Consider the following 24,049-nt stretch of genomic DNA (forward strand, 5'->3'; position numbering starts at 1 on the left):
ATGTACCATATTTTTTATATCCATTCTTCAGGTAAGGGATGTCTACATGTAGAGCAATGTTAATTATTTCATATGTATCGCTTTGCATGAAACTCAACATAAAGTCAGATAAATTAAATCTAATAGAACAGAAAGTGGAAAATACTATTGAACACATTGGTACGGAGGATGTTTTCCTAAACAGAACACCAGTGGCTCAGGCTCTAAGATCAACAATTGATAAATGGGACCTCATGAAACTGCAAAGTTTCTGTAAGGAAAAGGACACTGTCAATAGGACAAATTGGCAGCTTGAATATAGGGAAAGGATCTCATTAACCCTACATCAGAGGGCTAATATCCAAAATTTACAAAGAACTCAAGAAGTTAGAAATCAACAACCCAAATAACCCAATTAAAAAATGGGATACAGAACTAAACAGAGAATTTTCAATAGAGGAATCTCAAGTGGCTGAGAAGCACTTAAAGGATGTTCAAAATCCTTAGTCATCAGGGAAAAGCAAATCAAAACAACTCGGAGGTTTCATCTTACACCCCTTCAGAATGGCTAAGATCAAAAACTCAAGAGACAGCACATGCTGGTGAGGATGTGGAACAAGGGGAATACTTCATTGCTAGTGGGATTACAAGCCTGTACAACCACTTTAGAAATCAATTTGGTGGTTTTTTGAAAACTGGGAATACTTTTACCTTATGACCCAGCTATACCACTCTTGAGCATATACCCAAAAGATGCTCTATCATCCCACAAAAGGCACTTGTTCTACTATGCTCATAGGAGTCTTATTTGTAATAGCCAGAAACTGGAAACACAATTTTAGAATTTTTTTTAAGTGGCAGAAATAATTCACACAGAAGAAATAGTATAGTCAGGCCCACAGAAAGGTGAGGACAAGAAAGACAAATCTTAAGAAAGTGATAGTAGAGAATATAACTGGAAAAAAACTCAATTAAATTACCCTATTAAGGATGCTGGGTAAGATACTCAAAAAGTACTGTAGAGACGCTTGCATTCTAAGAACTAGATCTATTTTCCCTATAATATGAGTCTAGATGATATTATATAACATTTAATAAATCTTCCTGCCTCAGTAAGCAATTTTAAAGTGATTAATTAGTTTGTAATTTACTTTTATAATTAATTTACAAGGTCACATAAAGAAGAGTGCTAAGATGCTACAGGTCTATCGTCCTTCCAGTAACTGTAAGTCTAGTACCATCTATGAATGGATCATTCTTTAGTATGTGAGCTATTTTCTTTTATATTTTTAGAGGGCCAAAACATACCTTAGTATGTTTGACAAATTGTCCTTTTAAACACATGCTTATTTAGTGCTTTTGTGCCAGTGCACATACCATATGCCTTGCTGCATGTATCACAACTAACACCGAGTTAGTTCTTGCCTTCCTCCTCGTCGATATTGGGAATTAAAATGAGGTTGATTGAATTCGGGTTGTCAGGCTATACTGAGCCAACAAAATATCTTATGGATAAATTAGTTAAAACCTTTTTAATGGATATACTAAATAAAGTCCATAAAAATGATCGATTTCTTTACAATTGCGTAAGTCATTCATATAATAATATCCCCAAACAGATTTTCTCTGGGGGAAAAAGCATGAACATAATTATAAGAAGCTAATTTATTGGGGGGCACTTTCAATTTCAATTTTTTTAGAAAGGATTTAGATTATACTAAAAGTAAAATATTCACAACTGTGGGTACCATAATGGTACCATAAACCGGATGTCTCTAGAATTGGTATTTGAAGGGATGGTGAGATAGCTGTGTAAGGGCACTTGAAGTGCAAGCCTGAGGACCTGAGTTCAGTCTCCAGAAACCACATGAAAGTGAACCAGCTCCACTAAGCTGCTTTGACCTCAACACATAAACCGTGCCATATGTATGCCTTCACTATCTTGTTATACTGTCCAACACAAGATGATGATGATGATGCCGATGACAACGTCTTCTTATATCCGTAATTTTCTTGGGATCTCCTGGATTTATTCAAAGGTTAAGTACATAACAAGTTTGAAAACTTAATAGCTTATTAATTATTCTCAGTCTTGGGAAAAGACACCCTGTGAGTAACAAAAGTCCTACCAGCTTTGGCTGTCTAACTTTAGATGTCTAAGTTCTAACTAAGTGTGGTGTTATAAACACAGACATACTTCATGGAGAGAATGTGCCAGTTTGCCATCACCCCATTAGTCACCCAACATCTGCCAACTATTTTGTTTCTGGGATTGTTGTGATTTTTGGTATGTCCTTCCCAAAAGCAGGAGTAAGACCTAAAATGCAGAGTTCACTGCTTTTCAATTGAATAGATGTCTGAAATCAGCTGGACAATCCCCTTCCCACAGATCCAATATGATAACAACACAGAGTTGCTAGAGTCCAGCTGCTCTTAATTAAAAAAAAAACAAAAAACAAAAAACAAAAACAAAAACACAATGGAGAAAGATCAGAAGAGAAGTACCAGATCTCAAAAGATAAAAGTAGTGGAAGCAGGGAAGGCACTGATGTCCATACAAATGAAAATAAATCACAAGAACTATATAAAATTCATCAACAAATTAGGTACCCACAGTTGAAACAGCAATTCTCGTTGCAAATTAACTGTGTAGGATGAAGTATCGGAGACAGTTTACAAATCAGATAGATTCAAAGACTGTTCCTACTGGGGCTTGGCTTAGAATAAATCCTCTCTGAGTGCCCTGAAATTCCAAGTTTAAATAATCAATCGCTATTGATTTTTCACTTTTGTTCTGCCAACGTTTGGTTATTCCCCAGGTCACATAGCCTTGCCATTTGAGCCAAAGTCAATACAGAATTTATTTATTCATTAGACTCTATAGAAGTGGAACCTCATGCTGAAAACATGCATTAAGATTTTTGTACGGTAAATATCAAACATTTTGTGGAGTTTTAGTGTGTATCACAAATCTGTATTAAGGACACTATCAAGATAAACTTGGGCCTTGTAAGAGACTGTTTTTGAGTAATTTAATTGAATTACTTCAGGAGAAAATAACTTTAAAAGAATCTAACAATGTTTTAGGTCCTTGTAGCAGGATTATGAATATTAATTTGCTCATTAATAATTAAAAGTTGCAGTGTTTTCATTATAATTCTTAGAAGCACAGTACAGCATTGTAATTTGACTGCTACTGGCCAGAGCTCATTGCTTGATAAGCTACCAGTAAGCATATAGAAGCAGAGATTACTGGAGCAATCTCCACATCCAATACTCCCAAGTCAACTAAGTTTCACAATTAATACTTATGAAGTCAGCCTAGCTAAGGAGAAAAACTTCCTTGCCACGTTTCCTCCATAAACAGCAAAATTATATATCTACACATATGCTAAAGAGGCTACAGGTTAATTGATCAGAACTTTGTAATTGTGGAGAATTGGAATATTGTAGATCCAGAGACAAATTATCTTGGATCAGCCATGCCATGTGGCCATATGTTTAATCCCTGCACTTAGGAGGTAGAAGCAGGTGGATCGATGAGTTTGAAGCCAGCCTGATCTGCAGAGTGAAGTCTAGTATAGCCAGGGCTACACAGAAAAACCCTGTCTCAAAAAAAAAAAATCGTGTGTGTGTGTGTGTGTGTGTGTGTGTGTGTGTGTGTGTGCATATGTGTTGTGCTGCCTCTAGTCTGCTTAAAACTCATCCATAGTCTAACCTCTGATCTATTTGAATGTGTTATGAAATTCTGGAATGTGTTCTAGCAAACCAATACCTTTTGCCAACCCAAAGTTAAGAATGTCATCAAGTAGCATCAGGGGACTGTAGTTGAGTTTTTCCTGTTTTGCTTTTATCTGCCTGTTGGGTATCCCCTCCAGTGTATTTGAGAGATGTTTCAGTAGAGGATTTTCATTCTGTAACAACTTCCACATTGGAATGTGCTATTTGGTACAACTTGTTCCTGGATCATGATCATACATATTTGGGTCAAAGTAAGCTCTCCTAGTCCCTTTCAAGTGAAAGCTGTATTTTGCATCAAGAATGTTGGTGCCCCATTTTGGTGTTATGGATCTCTTGTGTCCCATGGTACCCAAAGATTCATTGGGTGGATGTTGGTGAGTTATTTCTGGGGTTCAGATCTCCTTTAGTTTGGTCAATAAACCATTAGTCTATTCTGATGTTTTGTTGGGTCCTTCCAAGCATTTGCTTGTTTCTGGAGTATTTGGCCAGGGTGTTTGATCACCAGAACTCCAGCTTTCACCCCCTGCCACTCCTTGAATAGATCATTCTAGGTCATGTGTATTGTTCTCCTGCTCATTAGAACCTTGTCTCTTTTAGGTAAGATTGTATGAGTGTTTGGTCATAAGGATGCTTAATTTAGAGGCACTAGTTCCCTCTAGCTCAAAAGGCTGATGTCAGAACTCCCTAGCACATTCAATTGCACCATGGGGTTTCCTGAGAAAACATACACTATTTCTAGGTGAGAAAAAAACCCAACTGGACAAGTCAATAAGACAAACAAATAGACTAAGCTCTTATGTTCCCACATATGCAGAATAAACCTGATACATATTAAGAAGAATAAAAGAGAGTGAGACCCAAAGAGCAACTCCCTTGAGCAGCACATACATCTCACTCCAAACACAAATTGCCCCAGCCAGCATAGGAGGGTACAGGTGTCAGAAAACACAGTAGCCACTAAAATGGGAAATAGAAATTTAATAAAAGTAGCTAGGTACTTCTATTAAAATAACCACTGGTACTCTGTCTCATTTTATGTTTGATAATTAAGGTAGCTTAACATGTAAGGCTTTAAAAAGATGGGGAATGTTTGATATGCAGAATTGGTTTTCAAACTGATACCTTTTAAAATTTTACTTTACATCCTAATTGCATCTTTGCCTCCCTCCTCTCCTCCCAGTTCCTCCCTTTCACCCCCCCCCCCCATTCTCTCTCCTCCCTTTCTCCTCAGAAAAAGAGAAGTTTCTTATGCATATCAACTTTCCTCAGCATATCAAGCTACAGTAGGACTAGGCGCATCTTCTATTGTGGATAGACAAGGCAGCCCAGTTATGGAAAAGGGATCCAAAGGTGCCTACAGAGTCACTTACATCCCCTGCTCCTGTTCTTAGGAGTCCTAAATGAAGATCCAGCTGCACAGCTGTTAGATATGTGCTGAGGGCCTAGGTCTGTCCCATGCATGTTCTCTGTTTGATGTTTCAGTCTCTATGAGCCCCTATGGGCAGGTTTGTTGATTCTGTAGGTTTTCTTGTGGTGTCCTTGACCCCACTGGCTCCTTCAACTCTTCCTCCTCCTTGTTCCAGACCTTGTATGTTGCTTGGTTGGTGGTTCAGTTTTTGGGAGCTCCATGGGGTCCAGGTTAGTTGAGACCGTTGGTCTTCCTATTGGGTCATCCTCCCATTCAGCTTCTTCAATCTTTCCCTTAATTGGGTCCCTGACTTCAGTCCAGTGGTTGGGTGTAAGTATCTGTGTCCGCCTCAGTCAGCTGCTGGTAGGGCCTCTCAGAAGACAGCCATGTTAGGCTCCTGTCTGTAAGCACATCATAACATTAATAATAGTGTCAGGCCTTGGTCCCACTTCCCCCCATGAGATGGATGACAAGTGGGGCTGGTCATTAGCTCTCCTTTCCCTCAGTCTCTTCTCCATTTTTGTCTCTGAAGTTCTTTTACACAAGAACGATTTTGGGTCAGAAATTTTGACTCTGGGTTAGTAACCCTATCCCTACTCTTGAGGGGCTCTATATGTTCCCTCTCTCCATTTTGGGGGGATTTTGGCTAAGATCACCCCCATTGAGTCCTGAAAGTCACCTCCCAGGTCTCTGGTACTTTCTATACATGCCCCGCCCCAGGCTGCATATTTCCATTCATTCTCCTGGCCCTCTGGGCTTCTCTCCTACCCCCATACCTGATCCTGTTTCCCTTTTTACCTTCCCCTCCCCTCTTCCACCCAGGTCTCTCTCTCTGTCTGCCTCCCATGATTATTTTCTTCCCCCTTCTAATGGGATTGACGCATCCACACTGGGGCCTTTCTACTTGTTAACACTTCTTATCGTCTGTGGGTTGTATTTTAAGTATTCTGTGCGTTTTGTCCATTTTGTCCATTGTGCATATATCCATTTATCAGTGGGTACATATCCTGCATGTCCTTTTCAGGCTGGGTTATCTCACTTAGGATGATATTTTCTAGTTCCATCCATTTGTCTGCAAAATTCATGACATTCTCATTTTTAGTAGCAGAATAATAGTATTCCATTGTGTAAATGTACCACATTTTCTGTATCCATTCTTTGTTTGGGGGACACATCTGGGTTGTTTCCAGCTTCTGGCTATTACAAATAAGGCTGCTATGAACATTGTTAAATACATGTCCTTTTGGTATGGTGGACTTAATGATGATATTGTTTTCCTGCATAGGAGAAAATAATAATAATAGTAATAATAATAATCTATACCTTGCCAAAGTGTGAAAGGTGTGAGGGAAAGGCTACACAGTTGGTAAGTCATTCCACTGGTGCTGTCTTAGGCAGCTGACAGGTAGTGCTGGGGCTGTTGTAGTTAGGATGATCAGGAACAACATTTAAGTGTGATCTAACTTAAAGAAAGAGCAGAGCAAAGTGAGAGAGGGAGCCATGTAGTCCTATCAGTGAGTAGAGATGAAAACATTACAGTTTATACAGTGCTTTCTCAATCTGTAATTTCACTCAAGTTCTACAATAACTACACATACATAGGTGTTTGGGTTCCAGACAAAGAGTCATTCTGGACTCTTTTTCCCCCCACTAACCTTTCTGTGCCCCATTTGTTGCTGTACAGACTCTTCACAGAGTCGCTAAACTCTGTGAATCCAGTGTTTTCCCTCCTAAACTACCAGGGCCGAGAGGCTGAATCTGTAAACAGACATGGCTGGATCCATGATCATGGTCTGGAACAACCTGCTCAAGAAACCTAGCATGCTGTTTATAAATAAATAAGACAGGAAGACTCCCTCCCATGTTAGACTGGAAAGAAACCAGGTGATTGTCTCTAGTATCAACTCAGGAAGCTGAATCATGGCTTCTGTAATAATTGGCCTTGAACAATCAGAACTTGATTCATGATCTGTGATTTTTATTCTTTCATATATGACCATCTAAAGAAAGCTAATGTACACCTATAGGCTACCTTCTTCCTAGTCTACACCTTCGGTTTCTCCATGCCTGAAGCCCCAAGTTATGACCTACCTAAAACTTCCCCTCTTTTCTACTCATAAGGCTGCCCCACTCCTTTGCCAAGACACAAACAGCAGGGGGTGACTCTGCTGTTCTATTACACTAGGTACAGCAGAGCAAGCCCCTCAGCTCCTACCTCCACAGTGTAGAACTTGCGAAGTGTGCCTTTCTGTCCTTTAATCCTTTCTGCCTTTGACGTCTTAAACTTTTCACTCAGAGGACAAGATGTCACTGTAAAGTGATAAATTTGTCCATATCAAGCCTGAGCAAGGGACTAAAATCATAACATTGTACTAGAAGAAATCCACATTCCAGTCTAAGTTTAACTATCCCATGACTTCCTTTCCAAACCACTTCTTGGATATCAGTTTTGCAGATTTTCTCCTTTACCAAGGATGCTTTAACACCAACGTCTACTATGCCATTGTGTTATGGCTCAGACCCTGAAGTCAGCTCTGGAAAGAGATATTTCCATGAGAAATATCCAAATGGTTCATTTTTTCCAGATTAATAAATAACTACATGTGAGATAATCCAAATCTTGGAAGAATAAGAATATAGACTTCTGGGTGTCCATTCTTTAAGTAAACCAACGGTCACAAACCAGTTCATTCTGCCCCAGCCACAATACTCCCCTCCTGTCCGTTTTTCTCATTCTCATCATCTTTATTCATTCTTGACTTCTTACTTTCTGCCTTTTTTCTACTTGAAATATTCTGTTACAATAGAAACTTTGTCTGACATCTTGTCAGTAGTAGTCACAACAGGAAGATAATGTCGTGTCCTTTACTTCTCTTTTCTTAGTTTCCTGTTTCTCACAAACTCAGAAGAGGGAAAAGTGTTGATAGACTCTGCTCATGTACTGGAGTTCTCTTTTCTTTGAATAGGGCTCTATATCTTATTGAACTTTCCTGCTACTCATCTCACCTGATTCCTTTAATAACACAAGGATGTATAATTAGACAATTATATGAGATGACATTTCTCATGATCTATTATTACCAACAAAGATAGAATAAACAACCAATTTGTGCTGGTTATTTTTATGCCAACTTGACACAAGTCATTTTGGAAGAGAAAAACCTCACTTAAGAAAATGTTCCCACCAGATTAGCCTGTGGGCAAGTAAGTTATTAGCTCTTTCCCATGGCTTTTGTATTGGTTCTTGTTCTAACGTTCCTGTTGTGACTTCCCTGGCTGATGCTACAAGCTGTATATTAAATAAACTCCTTCCTCTCCAAGTTGCTTTTGGTCATGCTATTTTATTATAGCAAGAAAACCCCTCACAATGACAGAAATTGGTATCAGGTTGTGGGAGATAGCTGTCCTTGAGGGCACAAAGTTTCCCGTACCCATAGACATCTAGGGAAACCAGGAATACTAAGCGCACAGGATTGACTATCCTATGAAAAAGATGAAAAACCTGTTCTTCCATCCAAAAAGCTGGGAATTGGAGATGATTAACAGCTTGGTGGTTAATTATGTTATCTTTTGGGCAGGGCCCTATCAAATTCTTACAGCCAGAACGGGAGGTGGCTAGTAATCAAAATGATTCTTACAGCCAGATTTCTTACAACTAGGACCAGAAGTAGTCCAAGCGACCTCCACACCGTCTGTATGACCAAGATCAGACTATATCCTTTCCTAGGCGCTTGAGCTAGTAAAGGTAGCACATCTCTAGAACTCATTTTCTTTGATGAAATGAAATGTATCATGAATTGAGTTTTGATGTAATTACACTTTCTTATGCCCCAGGGATTGTATTAGACCATGAAGCCTTTTTCCAAAATGTACTGTGTTTTAACTGCCTATGCTTGAACTGCTTGGCATCATCCTTCCCAAGTGTATCTGAGGGCATGAAGGGGGAACAGCTAAGGCTTGACACTTTTAGAGGCCAAGAAAGACCACCAGTGAAGGTGTAGCCTCAGTATCAGGGAAAACACCAGAGTAGAATGGATTATGGAGAGAAGCTGAGGTTTGGACTGTGTGGCAGGTTAAGAGTCCCTGAACAGAGCCCAGGAGAGGCTATTAGTGAAGGTACAAACCAGTTGCAATTGAGACTCCTGTGTTTTAGAGTTGCCAGTATCCTGAGATAACCATTAAGAACAGCAACAAGTATGGAGTGGAGCTGACCTAAGCCAAAGACAAGCTGCATGTGCTTCCGATGCCAGAGCTGAGGACATGCCACTGACTTGCCCTTTGGGGCTCAGAGGATGTTGGATGTTAAGCACTGAACTTTTAATACCGTTGAACTTTATTTTTATTTTTATTGTGACAGTGTCCTGGTTCTTCCCTCTTAAAATAATGCATGTAATTTATTTTTAATTTTATGGGATCCTCCAGTTAAGAGACTTTGGAATTTTAGAGAGATTCTGAAATTTTAAAGAGACTTTGGTTATTTTAAGGAGAATGAACTTCTAAAATGCTTGAATTTTGAAAGTCTGTGGAGCTGTGGCTAGTTTTATGTCAACTTGACATGAGCTAATATAGTCTAAGAAGAATAAACCTAAGTTGAGAAAATGCTCCCATTACATTGGTCTGTGGGCAAACTGTGTGACTTTTTGTTGATTGATGATTGATGTGGGAGAGCACTGTAAATTGTTGGTGAGCTACCCTAGCATTTCGTCATGGACATAATAAGAAAGCAGGGTGACATTAGACTGAGAAAAAAAGAGCCTACATTGGAAATCTCTATCAGATTCTTCCTCTTGGAGCTTGGGGATCCAGTAGTAGAGGAGGAAGAAGAATTGTAGGAGCCAGAGGTGTCAAGAATACTACAAAAACATAGATCATAGAATCAATTAAGTTGGGCTCATAGGGGCTCACAGACACTGAAGCTGCAATCACAGAGCGTACATGGGTCTGTGCTAGGTCCTATGCACATATGTTAGCACCGTGAGGTTGGGTGTTTTTGTGGGAATCCTAGCAGTGGGTCTGGGATGTCTCCCACTCTTTCAGCTGCTCTTGGAACCCCTTTTCTCCTCCTGGATGGCCCCACTTCACCTTTCTATGAGAGTTTGTGCCTAGTCTTACTGCTTTTTGTTGTTGTTGTTGTTGTTTTGTTTTTGTTTTTGTTTTTTGTTTTCTTTACTGCAGTTCAGGTTGGTTTCTGTAGGAAGTCTTCTGTTTTCTGAAGGGAAATGGAGGAGCGTGGGATCTGGGGGAGAGGGGAGGAAGGGAGACTGGGAAGAGTGTAGGGTGAGGAAACTACAATAGGGATGTAATATATGAATAAAAACATTACTGAGAAGGAGAGAAAAGAAGGAAGGAAGGAAAACAAGCAAGCAGGATGAGCAAGCTATGAAGAACAAGCCACTAAGCAGCACTCCTCCATTGCCTCTGGATCAGTTTCTGCTTTTATGTCTCTGCTTTGCATTTCTGCCTTGAGTTCTGCAGATGATGGACTTTAAACTGTAAGATGAAATACATTCTTTCCTTCCCCAATTGTTTTTGGGTATTTTTTCACAGAAATAGAAACCCTAATGATTTCTTCATTTGTACAAGTACTTCTGTAGCATGATATTAAAGATAAACATTATCTGAACAAAAACGTCTTAAAATTTTGATAGACAGTATGGAATTTCTTCTAAAGAGTCTGAAAAAAACTATCCTTCTTAACATCCTGTTTCCCCATATCTTTTCTTTTATTTTGGCATATCTTTAATATTTTTAATTAGTATATAGAATAATAGAACTTTCATATGACATTTCATAATATACATTATTGTTTCTTGCCCCTATTTGCCTTTCTACTACCATTCTTATTCCACACCTCTTAATGACTTCCTTCTTCTCCTGAAATATTTCAACATTGCTGATCCATACTGTATATGTATTCAGATAAATCTACATTCTTTGTATGAGAGAAAATGTGTGATATTTTATCTTTTTTTTTTTTTCTGTCAGCAGTCTCGGTGCTGCCTTCTTATTCCCTTTAGAACCATGTCTTATCCCTTATAGGTCTTTTTTGTCCCATTTTAACACACACACACACACACACACACACACACACACAGAGAGAGAGAGAGAGAGAGAGAGAGAGAGAGAGAGAGAGAGAGAGAGAGAGAGAAACAATCATAAAAATCCCAGTTACATAGCTTCAAGAAACATCAAAAGACCCAAGAACTAACCCAGGCAATGAAATGAAGACTTATATAACAAAATTTCCAAAGCACTGAAGAAATTGAATAATATATCAGAAGATGGGGAAGCTATCCATGCTTATGAAATGGCAGAATTACTACTGTAAAATTTGTGGTATATGTGAATGCATGTTTTCATGTGAATATATATATATATATATATATATGTATGTATATATATATATACACACATATATACATATATACACACACATATACATACACACACACACACACACATATATATATGTGTGTGTGTGTGTCTAGACATATAAGGGAAGAATGTCATATCTATTTTCCTTTTTTTTTTTTTTTTGTCATGTGCCACCATGCCCAGCTCTTTATCCAGATTCTTTTTTTTAATTAGGTATTTATTTCATTTACATTTCCAATGCTATCCCAAAAGTCCCCACCCGCTCCCCCACTCACCCACTCCCACTTCTTGGCCCTGGCGTTCCCTTGTATTGAGGCAGATAAAGTTTGCATGACCAATGGGCCTCTCTTTGTACTGGTGACCGACTAGGCCATCTTCTGATACATATGCAGCTAGAGACACGAGCAGTAACCAAGGAGCTAAAGGGATCTGCAACCCTATAGGTGGAACAACAATATGAACTAACCAGTACCTCATATCTACTTTCTGAATTTTGCTTATTTCAACTGAATGAGACCCAGTTCTATCCATCTTAATGGAAATGCATGGCTTTGTTATTTATTACAGCTGAGTGAAATTGCATTGTATATATGTTCTCCTTTGAAGAATCCAAATATATATTGGTGGACACATAGCCAAATTTTGCATCTTGGCCACTGTGAATGGTGCAGCAATAAATATGGATGTATACATGTCTCTGTGGTGTGCTCCCTTGGGCATGTATACGTAGGAGTGATGTAGTTGGTTCATACATAGAAATCCAAGTTTTAGGTTTTTGATGAATCTTCATAGTGTTTTGTTTATAGTCACGGAACTGGTATATGTTCCCACCAGCAGTGTAGAAAGATTCTTCATTCCCTACCATGTTCCTTGTCTTATTGTATCCTTGTAGATAGTTTGTGCCTTTTGTGATTCCACAAGAATTTCGGATAGTCTTTTCTACTACTGTGAATAATATTGTTGGAATTTTCATGGGAATCACATGGAATCTGTACATTGCTCCTAGTAATGTTGCCAAAAGATGTCTCCATTAATAAAGAGCTTGCTGTACAATCATGAAGTTCAGAGTTTGATTCTTGGTATACACATAAAATATGGGTACAGGATCATGTACCTGTAATCCAATACTGTAGGTAGCAGAAACTGAAGGAAGCTAAACTGTTGTCCAGGCAATTTAGCTGAATTTGCTTTTTCCTTTCTTTTCCTGAGCTCTGGGTTTAGTGAGAGACTCTGACTCAAAAAAATGGGGAGAATAATTGAACAAAATAACTGCCTTTGATCACTGGCTTCCACACTCATCTATCACATATATGTGCACACATGCACACACACACACACACACACACACACACACACACACACGAACATACACACACACACATACACACACACACACACACACACACACACACACACACACACACACACACACAAATCTTTCTTTTGCAATCGTCTTTTTATTCAAGCTTGAGCTTGGGCTCACACCGGACACTGATGCAGCAGGATGGGACTGTGCAGCCCAGATCCCTCAGAGGCACAAGGTTTTATAGGAAATGGTGAACAAGCGAGGAGGTGTCTAGCCTGGCAAGCATCTAATTGAATGACTATTGTGATCTGGTAGGCAGGTGCTCTGAAGCAAAGCCATGAACAATCACAAATGGTCTGAAAGTACATTCGGAACTATTAGACTAATCTTCATTGGCTGTTGCTTAGGGAGTAAGTCTGAGGGATTGGCCAGAGAAACCTATGTGGTTCTTCCTGGAACTTGGGTGCAGCTTGGGTTCAACTGCAGGTCAAGTTCTCAGACTCTTTTTCTTTTAAAATGGAGGCTGGTCCCAAGATGGAGTAGGTTTAGCCTCTCAATATCACCTGAAAATAGTGGTAATTTCCTTCTTCCTTTCCTACTTGTATATCTTTTATTTGTTTATTTTGCTTTATGTTTCTAGGTAAGACTTCAAATACTATATTAAATAAAAATATAGAAAGAAAGTATTTGCCTCACAATTTTAGAGAAAATGTCCTTACATTTGAAAAGTAGTATGATATCATCTATAGATTTGTTGTATATTGCTTTTGTTATATGGAGGTATGTTCCTTCAAAGCATGATGGCCTCAGGGCTTTTATCTTAGAGGGCTGTTAAACTTTGTTTAAGCTCTTTTCTGTCCAGGTGAGATGAGTATGTGATTTTTGTCCTTGGTTCTAGTTACATGCTGCTATATCTCTGTCCAGGTGAGATGAGCATGTGGTTTTTGTCCTTGGTTCTAGTTACAAGCTGTGTATCACACTCATTGGTTTGCATATGTTGAGGCTTCCCAGCATCTCTGGAATGAAACCAATTTAGTCACGGTGTGTGATCTTCCAAAGGTATTCTTGAATTTGGTTTGCAAATATTTTATGGAGGAAATTGTATCTACATTTATCAGGGAGAACACTTTATAAAGTTTTTTTTTTTTCTTTAAAAGATTTTGGTGTCAGTGTAAAGCTAGCCTCATACCAGGAATCTGATTGTGTTCCTCTATTTCTCTACCAATTTTATAAATATTTGAGATAAAGATTTGGTAGATTTTGGCACTGAGTCCATGTGGTCTTAAGATTTTCTTTCTTGGGAAACTATTTTTGTTTCCTCTTCATTGTTTGTTGTGCACCCATTTAATTTGTCTATTGACTCTTGATGTAACTTCGGTTGAGAATACATATCCAGCAACTTAACATTCCATCTAGATTTTCCAGTAGTATGGGATATAAGTTTTTACAGCATTACTTTCTTGTCCTCTGTGTTTTGTTGGTATATAACCTTCATTTTCATCCTTTTCATGAGTTTGGGTCTTCTCTCTCTTTCTTTTATCAGTTTCACTACAGTTTTGCAAGTTTTGTTGAATTTTTCAAAGATCAGTTCTTTGTATTTTGGTGATTCTTTGTAGTGTTCTTTTCACTTGTCTCATTGATTTTTGACTTGGTCATTATTTCCTTCTGTCTACTGTTTATCCTTGTTTTTGAAGAACTTTGAGATGCATTATTAAGTTACTTTCTTGATATTTCTGATTTATTTTAATGTAAGCCTCAGTAACTATACACCTTCCTCTTAAAAGCTACCTCTTCTGTCTTCCATAGGTTCTGATAAGTTGCTCTTTCATTTTAATCTGATTTCTTTGCATACCAGAGGCCCCTGCTGGCCACATTAAATCTTGCAGTCTGTGGGTTAGACAGGTTCTCATACTATTCAAAGATAATCCAGTTTGGTCCACCCTCGCATTTTAGATGTTTATTTTTTAAGCACATTGGGAATTATTCAAGGCTAGGATACAACACTGAGTTATAGACAGGCAGACCTACACCTGTATAATTTCAAAATTCACTAGGCTTTCATCAATCTTCTGCAGAGATGCAGTTGTGTGGAAGGTCAGAGGTCAAAGTTCTGTTTTCATACCACTATTCTCTACAGAAGCAGATTTTGATGTGCCTGAAACCTTAGTCTCAGGACTACTATTCCTCAAGTTATTCTCAGAAGATAGGTCAATTCCTGACACCGGGGAATGCACCATCTCCTCTTGGATGCTTCATTGTCTACGTTCAGCCTTCCATCGACTGGAATTTTAGGTTTGTCAGCATCCAGCCCTACTGCGCTAACTGTTGTCTCTTACACTGGGGCTGTGGAAAGATGACTTCAGTCTTCTTTACTTTCATCCTTGGGTCAACAAGTAACTCAGTGTTGTTAGTTAATTAATTAGTTAACTTAAATCCTGACTTCAGTTTCCCCTACCTCCTCTCCTTCTAACCACTCCTCTTCTGTTCCCCTTCAGAGAAGAGAAATATATTATCTTTATCCCATCAGAGTCAGAGACAGTTCCAAGTTACACAAATGTAATATATGTGCAGAGAGGGTCTAGGTCAGTCCCATGCAGGTTCCCTGGTTGATGGTTCAGTCTCTGTGAGGTCCTATTGGCCCAGGTTAATTGATTCTGTAGGTTTTCTTGTGGTATTTTTGACCCCTCTGGCTTCTATAATCCTTCCTCCCTCTCTTCTGCATGATTCCCTAAGCTCTACTTAATGTTTGACTGTGCGTCTCTGTATCTGTTTCTATCAGAAGCCTTTCTGATGACTGTTATGCTAGGCTCCTGTCTGGAAGTATAGCAGACTATCATTAGGAATCATTTTATTGACTTTTTTTTTTTCCATTCGGGTTTGGTTCTATTTTGGGATTTTGGGGATAATCAGCCTTTAGTTCCTGGCCCTCTGGGCAGTGTCAGGGATAAGATCCCTCTCATGATATGGGTCTCAAGCTGTATCAGTCATTGGTTAGCTACTCCTTCAATTTCTGCTCATTTTTACCCCTGCACACATCTTGTAGGGAGAACAAATTTTAGGTCGAAGGTCTTGTAGCTGGGATGGTGTTCCAAGTTCTCCACTGGAAGTCTTGCCTGGTTAGAGGAGATAGCCAGTTCATACCCCATACCATCAATTGCTAGAAGTCTTAACTAGGTAGCATCACCCTTATAAATTCCTGGGAGTTTCCATTGACCTTGGTTTCTAGCTTGTCCCAGAAACAACCTCGCTTCCCAATTCCAGTTTCTCACAGTACTCTCTCCCTTTGTCTTCCCCTGACCTAATCACTCCTGTTCTCATTCCCCAACCCTACTCTGTTCAGTCTCCACCAGGCCCCCATCTACCCAGGATGTCTATTCTATTTCCTCTTCTCAGTGAGATTCATGCATTCCCCGTTGAGCCCTCCTTGTTACTTATCTTCTTTGTGTTTGTGGTTTGTAGCATGGTTATCTTATACTTTATGACTAATATCCACTTGTAAATGAGCACATATCATGTTTATATTCCTGAGTCTGGAGTTACCTCACTCAGGAAGATGTTTTCTAGTTTCATCCATTTGCCTGCAAATTTCATTATGTCATTGTTTTCAATAGCTGAGTAATACTTCATTGTGTAAATGTATCACATTGTCTTTATTCATTCTTTGGTTGAAGGACATATAGATTGTTTCTAGTTTCAGGCTATTATAAGTAAAGCTGCTATGAACATATAGTGGGACAAGTATCCTTTGGTAGGATGGAGCATCCTTTGGGTATATGCCTAGAAGTGGTATAACTGTGTCTTCAGGAAGATTGGTCCAGTCCTTTGTTGGATGTGAGATTGGTAAAGATCTTTTCCTATTTTGTAGGCTGCTGTGTTGTCCTTTTGACAGCATTCTTTGCCTTATAGAGGCTTTTTAGTTTCTTGAGGTCTCATTTATTAATTATTGATCTAAGTGTCTGTGCTATTGCTATTTATTTATTTATTTATTTACCAGGTTTAGCATTTCTGGTTTTATGTTGAGATCTTTGATCCACTTGGAGTCGAGATTTATGCAGATGATAAATATGGGTCTATTTGGATTCTTCTACAGGCAGATATCCAGTTAGACTTGCACCATTTGTTGAAGATGCTTTCTTTTCTCCACTGTATTGTTCTGGCTTCTTTGTCAAAAATCTTACCCAAGGAGCTAAAGGGAACTGCAACCCTATAGATGGAACAACATTATGAACTAACCAGTACCCGGGAGCTCTTGTCTTTAGCTGCATATGTATCAAAAGATGACCTAGTCTGCCATCACTGCAAAGAGAGGCCCATTGGACTTGCAAACTTTATATGCCCCAGTACAGGGGAACGCCAGGGCCAAAAAGGGGGAGTGGGTGGGTAGGGGATTGGGGGGGTGGGTATGGGGGACCTTTGGGATAGCATTGAAAATGTAAATGAGGAAAATACCTAATAAAAAAAACTGAAAAAAAAAATCAAGGGTACATAAATGTGTGGATTTACTTCTGGGTCAAAGATTTGATTAAAATTATTCCTATTGCTCTGTAGTACAGCTTAAAATTAGGGATGGTGATACCTCTACATGATCTTTTATTGTACAGGATTGTTTTAGCTATCCTGGGATTTTTCTTTTTCAATAGGAAGTTGACTCTTTTTCTTACAAGGTCTGTACAGAATTGTGTTAGAATTTTGTTGGGAATTGTGTTGAATCTGTGGATTGCTTTTCATAAGATAACCATTTTTATTACGTTAATCCCACTGATCCATGATCATGGGAGACCTTTCCATCTCCCAATATCTTCTTCAATTTTTTTCTTTAAGGATTTGAAATTCTTGTCATACAGGTCTTCAACTTGCTTAAGTTTATCCCAAGATAGTTTATATTATTTGTGGCTATAGGGAAGAGTGTTGTTTCCCTGATTTCATTCTCAGTTCATTTATCATTTGTATATAGTAGGATTACTGAATTTTCTTTTAGTTTATTTTGTATTCAGCTACTTCGCTGAAGGTGTTTATCAGCTATAGGAGGTGCCTGGTAGAAGTTTTGGGGTCACAAGTATACTATCATATCATCTGCAAATAGCAAGACCTTGATTTCTTGCTTTCCACTTTGTATTCTCTTGAATTACTTTAGTTGTGTCACGGCTCTAGCTAAAACTTCAAGTACTATATTGAGTACATATAGAGAGAATGGGCAGATTTGATTGACTTAATGGAATTACTTTAAGTTTCTCACTATTTAATTTGATGTTGGCTATCGACTGACTGTGTATTGCCTTATCGTGTTTAGGTATGGGCCTTGTATCCCTGATCTCTCCAAGACTTTGCACATGAAGGGATGTTAGATGTTGTCAAAGGCATTTTCAGCACCTGATGTGATGAACATGTGTTTTATTTCTTTCACTGTGTTTATATGGTGGATTACATTGACTGATTTTTGTATGTTGAACCATCCTTGAATCTCTGGGATTAAGCCTACTTGATCATTGTAGATGATCTTTTTGATGTGTTCTTGGATTTAGTTTGCAAGGACTTGATTGAACTTTTTATTAGATATTTTCTTTATTTACATTTTCAATCTGTAAATTGTTTTTGGCAAGAAGGCCATTTTTACTATATTAATCCTGCCAATTCATGAGCATGGGAAATCTCTCCACCTTCTGAGATCTTCTTCAATTTCTTCCTTCAGAGACTTGAAATTCTTGTCATACAGATCTTTCAGTTGTTTGGTTAGAGTCACAAGAATGTATTTCATATTATTTGTGACTATTGTGAAGGGTGTCATTTCCTTAATTTCTTTCTCAGCCTTTCTTTATCCTTTGAGTAAAGGAAGGTTACTGATTTGTCTGAGTTAATTTTATATCCAGCCACTTTGCTGAAGTTGTTTATCAGCTTTATGAGTTCTATGGTGGAATTTTTGGGGTCATTTGAGTATGCGATCATATCATCTGCAAATAGTGGTAGTTTGACTTCTTCCTTTCCAATTTGTATACCTTTGACCTCCTTTTGTTGTCTAATTGCCCTAGCTAGAACTTCAAGTATTATGTTGAATAGTTAGGGAGAGAGTGGGCAGCCTTGTCTAGTCCCTGATTTTAGTGCGATTGCTTCAAGTTTCTCTTCGTTCAGTTTGATGTTGGCTACTGATCTGCTGTATATTGCTTTTACTATTTTTAGGTCTGGGCCTTAAATTTCTGATTTTTCCAAAACTTTTATCATGAAGGGATGCTGAATTTTGTCAAATGCTTTTTCAGCATCTAATGAAATGATCATGTGGTTTTCTTTTTGAGTTTGTTTATGTAGTGGATTATGTTGATGGATTTCTGTATATTGAACCATCCATGCATCCCTGGGATGAAGCCTACTTAACCGTGGTGAATGACCATTCTGGTGTGTTCTTGGATTCAATTGGCAAGAGTTTTATTGAGTATTTTTGCATTGCATCAATGTTCATAAGGGAGATTGGTCTAAAGTTCTCTTTCTTCGTTTGGTCTTTGTGTAGTTTAGGTATAAGGGTAATTGTGGCTTCATAGAATGAATTTGGTAGTTTACCTTCTGTTTCTATTTTGTGGAATAGTTTGAAGAGTCTTGGTATTAGGTCTTCTTTAAAGGTCTGATAGAATTCACCAATAAACCCTTCTGGTCCTGAGCTGTTTTTGGTTGGAAGACTTTTGATGACTGCTTCTATTTCTTTAGGGGTTATGGGACTGTATAGATGGTTTATCTGATCCTGTTTTAACTTTGGCACCTTGTATATGTCTAGAAAATTGTCCATTTCATCCAGATTTTCCAATTTAGTTGAGTATAAACTTTTGTAGTAGGATCTGATGATTTTTTGACTTTCCACAGTTTCCATTGTTATGTCTCCCTTTTCATTTCTGATTTTATGAATTTGGATACTGTCTCTGCACCCTCTGGTTAGTCTTGCTAAGGGTTTATATATCTTGTTGATTTTCTCAAAGAACCAGCTCCTGGTTCTGTTGATTCGTTGTACAGTTCTTTTTGTTTCTATTTGGTTGATTGCAGCCCTGAGTTTGATTATTTCCTGTCATCTACTCCTCTTGGGTGTATTTGCTTCTCTTTGTTCTAGAGCTTTCAGGTGTGCTGTCAAGCTGTTAGTGTATGCTCTCCCCAGTTTCTTTTTGGAGACACTCAGAGCTATGAGTTTTCCTCTTAGCACTGCTTTCATTGTGTTTCATAAGTTTTGGCATGATGCGTCTTCATTTTCATTAAATTCTGAAAAGTCTTCTGTAAAATAGAAAGGGAAGAATTGCTACTGGAGTCATTTTGTGAAACAATTATTACTTTAATACCCTGACTAGATGAGGATACAAAAAATAAAAGAGAATATGATGCTACAAAAAATAATATATCTACATATAGAAGAATGAATACAGGTAGATATATCTTACTTTAAACAATGTTTAATTAAAAATCGACCTTAATAAGAGGTCTGGAACTCTGAAACTTGTAGAACAAACCAGGCAAACTGATTCAAGACACATGAAAGAGCTTTTGGGGGAATGAATCTACTAGCTCAAGAAATAATGCTAAGTGGCACATGGAATTATATGAAATTTTATAAAGATTCTGTACTACAAAGGAAATATTTAACTGAATACAGAGATAAGCCACAATATAGGAGAAGTTCATTTCTAGCAGTATGCCTGACATTTGCTCACCAATATCTGTTACATATAAAACACCCATAAAATGAAATACTGCAAACAAAATAATGTAGATAATAAATCAGACAACAAAATGAATAAATTGTTCTCAAAAGATTAAATACAAAGGGCCAGGAAATCTACAATAAAATACTTGCCATCCTTAGCAACGGGGGAATGCAAATTAAAACCAAACTAAGATTCTATTCCATCTTAGTCAGAATGCATATTATAAAGAAAATAAATAACAACAAAAGCTGGTGAAGATATTGGGGAATGAAAACCCTAATATACTGCTAATTAGGAACATAAATTAATCCAGATACTGAGGAAGTCAATACAGTTTATCAAAAAGCTAAAAATAGAACTTTCAGATGACATAGGTGCATTAGAGATTAGTATGCACCTGCAGTTACATGAGGGAACATACTATAGTGATACTTGCACATATGTTTATTATAGTGCTATTCACTATTATAACCAAGTTGTGGCATTACCCTAGATGTCTGTCAACAGATGATTGTGTAATAAAAATGTAGTATGTATACACAATGAAGTTTGCTTTTCCAGCCATCAAGAATGAAATTATATAATTTTTCTGGAAAATGGCTACAACTTGAGATCATTAAAAGATATGTACAGATTCAACACAACTATCAGATAATTTCATATCTCTTGTAGCTAGCTAAAATTTCTAATATTTATATGGTATAAGAAGACACTGCTAAAAAGTGAGAATAAATATGAACAAAAAGAAAAAAAGCAATATTGAAGGTGTTACTATATTAAATTTCAAACTATGCTATGGAGTTATAATAGCAAAATATGTCACACAAACAGGTATAAAGAGGATTTAGAAATAAGCCTGTGCAACTGTCATCATAGCCAAGGTGCCAAGACTCATGTTGGAGAAAAGACAGCCTCCTTGGACAATTTTGCTTAGGATATGTGGTGTTTTGAATAGGTTTGCCCTCATAGATTTAAGTGTTTGAATGCTTGGGCTTAGGGAATGGCACTGTTAGGAGGTGTGGCCTTACTGGAGGAGGTATGGCTTTGATAGAGGAAGTATGTCACTTTGGAGGTGGACTTTGAGGATTCCTATGCTCAGGCTCAGCTAGTGCTGTAGATGGTCTCTTTCTGGATGCCTGCAGCAGACAGTCCTCTTCTGGCTGCCTTTGGGTCAAGAAGTACAACTCTCAACTCCTCCCCCAGCACCATGCCTGCATGCTACCATGTTTCCTGCCACGATGATAGTGCATTAAACCTGTGAAACTGTTAGGCAGCCTCAATGAAATGTTTGCCTTTATAAGAGTTGCCTTGGTTATGATGTCTCTTCACAGCAAGGAAACCCGAAATAAGACAAGATACTAGATCTTTCTATATAGAAGAATAGGATTAGACCTTCATCTCTCATAAATACAAAGGATACAGAATATCTGAAACATTTTAAAACACATTTAGCTATCCAACAAATGTGTACTAAAAGTGTGTTCAGAACTCATCACATTCCAACCAGAGTGGTTATCATCAAGAAAACAAAGACAACAAATGCTGGTTGTGATGAGGTGGTGATGATTGGTTAAGAATAGTTTACTATGAGAATGTAAGTTAGTGCAGCCACTGTGGAAAATGACATGGAAGTTCCTCAGAACGCAGAAGTGTGTAGTATTTACTAGGTAGCTTAAAATGGAAACAGCATCTGTACTACATAGTGATATATCAAAGGAAAAACAAGGCAATTGATCTTACTTCATCCTTTTTCCCTCTTGTCTCTAACTTTAAAATTTTTGATATAATGTTTTAGCTGGGTATAAAACAAGAAGACCTCAACATATGACATATTTCTTTGTATTGAGTCACTATGATACGAAATGTAAGTCATTCACTGACTATACAACTGAATATTTATGGTTATCATTTTATGGTCAGAATTAAATGTCTCCTGTTATGATCCTTCAGTGCTTAGTGTGTATTTATAATCTCTTTATGTTTGATGATTTCTGGTCTTGTGGAACTACTGATCATGCTTTTTCCCTTTTGTTCAAAGACTTTGGGTGTTTAAGTCATATAAAATGCATCAATACATCTGATCTCTCCAACAAGATCTTTTTTTCTGATTTTCCCAATGGCACTGACCACCAGGAAAAGGAAAGTGTGAAGAGATTAAGATTAATATGTGTATGTCTGTTGGCCTGTGTCTGTCTGTCTGTCTGTCTGCCTGCCTGTCTGTCCATAGCACAATTTGAAATTCCTAAAAGCAAAGTGCCCTTTTAGTTATTTACTTTGTTGATATTCAAGCATCTTTTGCTTTCCATTTTAACTTGTAGTTCTAGAATTGCAATTCTAGTTTGTTGATTTTTCCCTATGTTTGTACACTGATAAATTATTTCCTTGTTATGTACTTTGAATGAAGCCCTGAATGACAGACAAATATTGGGGCGTGTATTGCTTTCTGTATTTGAGACAGAATACCAAGTGATTTTTGATTTAGGGGAGATACTAATATCAAGCAAAAAAACCATATTTCAGACATATGTAATAAAATAAATACCAACCAAAAAAGCCAATTGGTCCAAAAATGAATGTGAACTTGGAAAAAAGAAACTGAGTAGGTATGTCTACTGACTTTAAAAATATGATTTTATTAGACTTAAGTTGAATGCTTAAAAAAGTTGTTCTAAGTGTTCATTCTAATCAGTGATTCTCTCACCAATGCATAAAATATAATCTTGTAAGATATAACCTTATGAGAATGGCAGGATTGGATTACTTTTATCACAAACACATGGTAAGTGCTTTGTTCTGGAGTATAGTACATTTGAGGTCTTCTGTACCTCATAGCCATCATAGCATGCTGTTCATGGAACTGACTTAGATGTATGAGTTCTATCAGAGTTAACTTTTGAGTGGCATACTGGTTTGGAAAGAAAATAACTGGTGGTGGAATCATTATAGAAACTGACTTTTGGGTGATACAGTTCTTATAGTATTTAACTCTGATATGATTTAACTGTATGATTTTTTTGTCTAATTTGAGCCATATAACTACTGGGTGAGTATTAATGGGATGTACTCTTTAGTACTCAACAAAACAACAACCCAAATCCGGTAAAATATTGGAACAAAGAATTTATGATGTGTAATAATAATAAGGATTATAGTACTGTATCTTAACTTAAAACACACAAAACCTTCAGGTTGACGTTTCACTGAAGAAGCTACTCAAGTATAAACAGCTATAGGAAAAGATCCTCAACATAGTAATTAGGGACACAAATTGCAACCACCTTTAGATAATACTCTACATCTGGTAGAATGAAACACAAATGACTGACAATGATACTTAATGTTAAGGTTCTGGTAAAACTGGAAGTTTCCTGTGTTGTTGACAAGAATGCAAGGTGATATTTTTACTTAAAAAAGGGAAAAAAAATCCTATGACAATTTTAAGGAACTAGAAACACCCACATCATATGATCCACCTATATTTCTAGGTTTTTAATTTTGAAATAAATACAAATTTGTCTAAACAACAGCCTGTTTTCAAATTTTTATGAAAAGTGTTGTGACAATAAT

At 37.6% G+C, this 24,049-nt stretch overlaps 1 long non-coding RNA gene across 1 annotated transcript in view; it reads left to right on the plus strand.

The window, feature by feature from the left end:
• The first annotated feature begins 1,146 nt into the window (after window positions 1–1,146).
• The window catches only part of Gm40202, a 39,866-nt gene continuing 16,963 nt past the window's right edge, over window positions 1,147–24,049 (plus strand). The window contains exon 1 of the long non-coding RNA XR_867904.1: window positions 1,147–1,204. This is a non-coding gene — a long non-coding RNA (predicted gene, 40202). The remainder of the gene's footprint in view (window positions 1,205–24,049) is intronic.

This window comes from Mus musculus, chromosome 4, assembly GCF_000001635.26.
Source record: "Mus musculus strain C57BL/6J chromosome 4, GRCm38.p6 C57BL/6J".
Taxonomy (NCBI): Eukaryota; Metazoa; Chordata; class Mammalia; order Rodentia; family Muridae; genus Mus; species Mus musculus.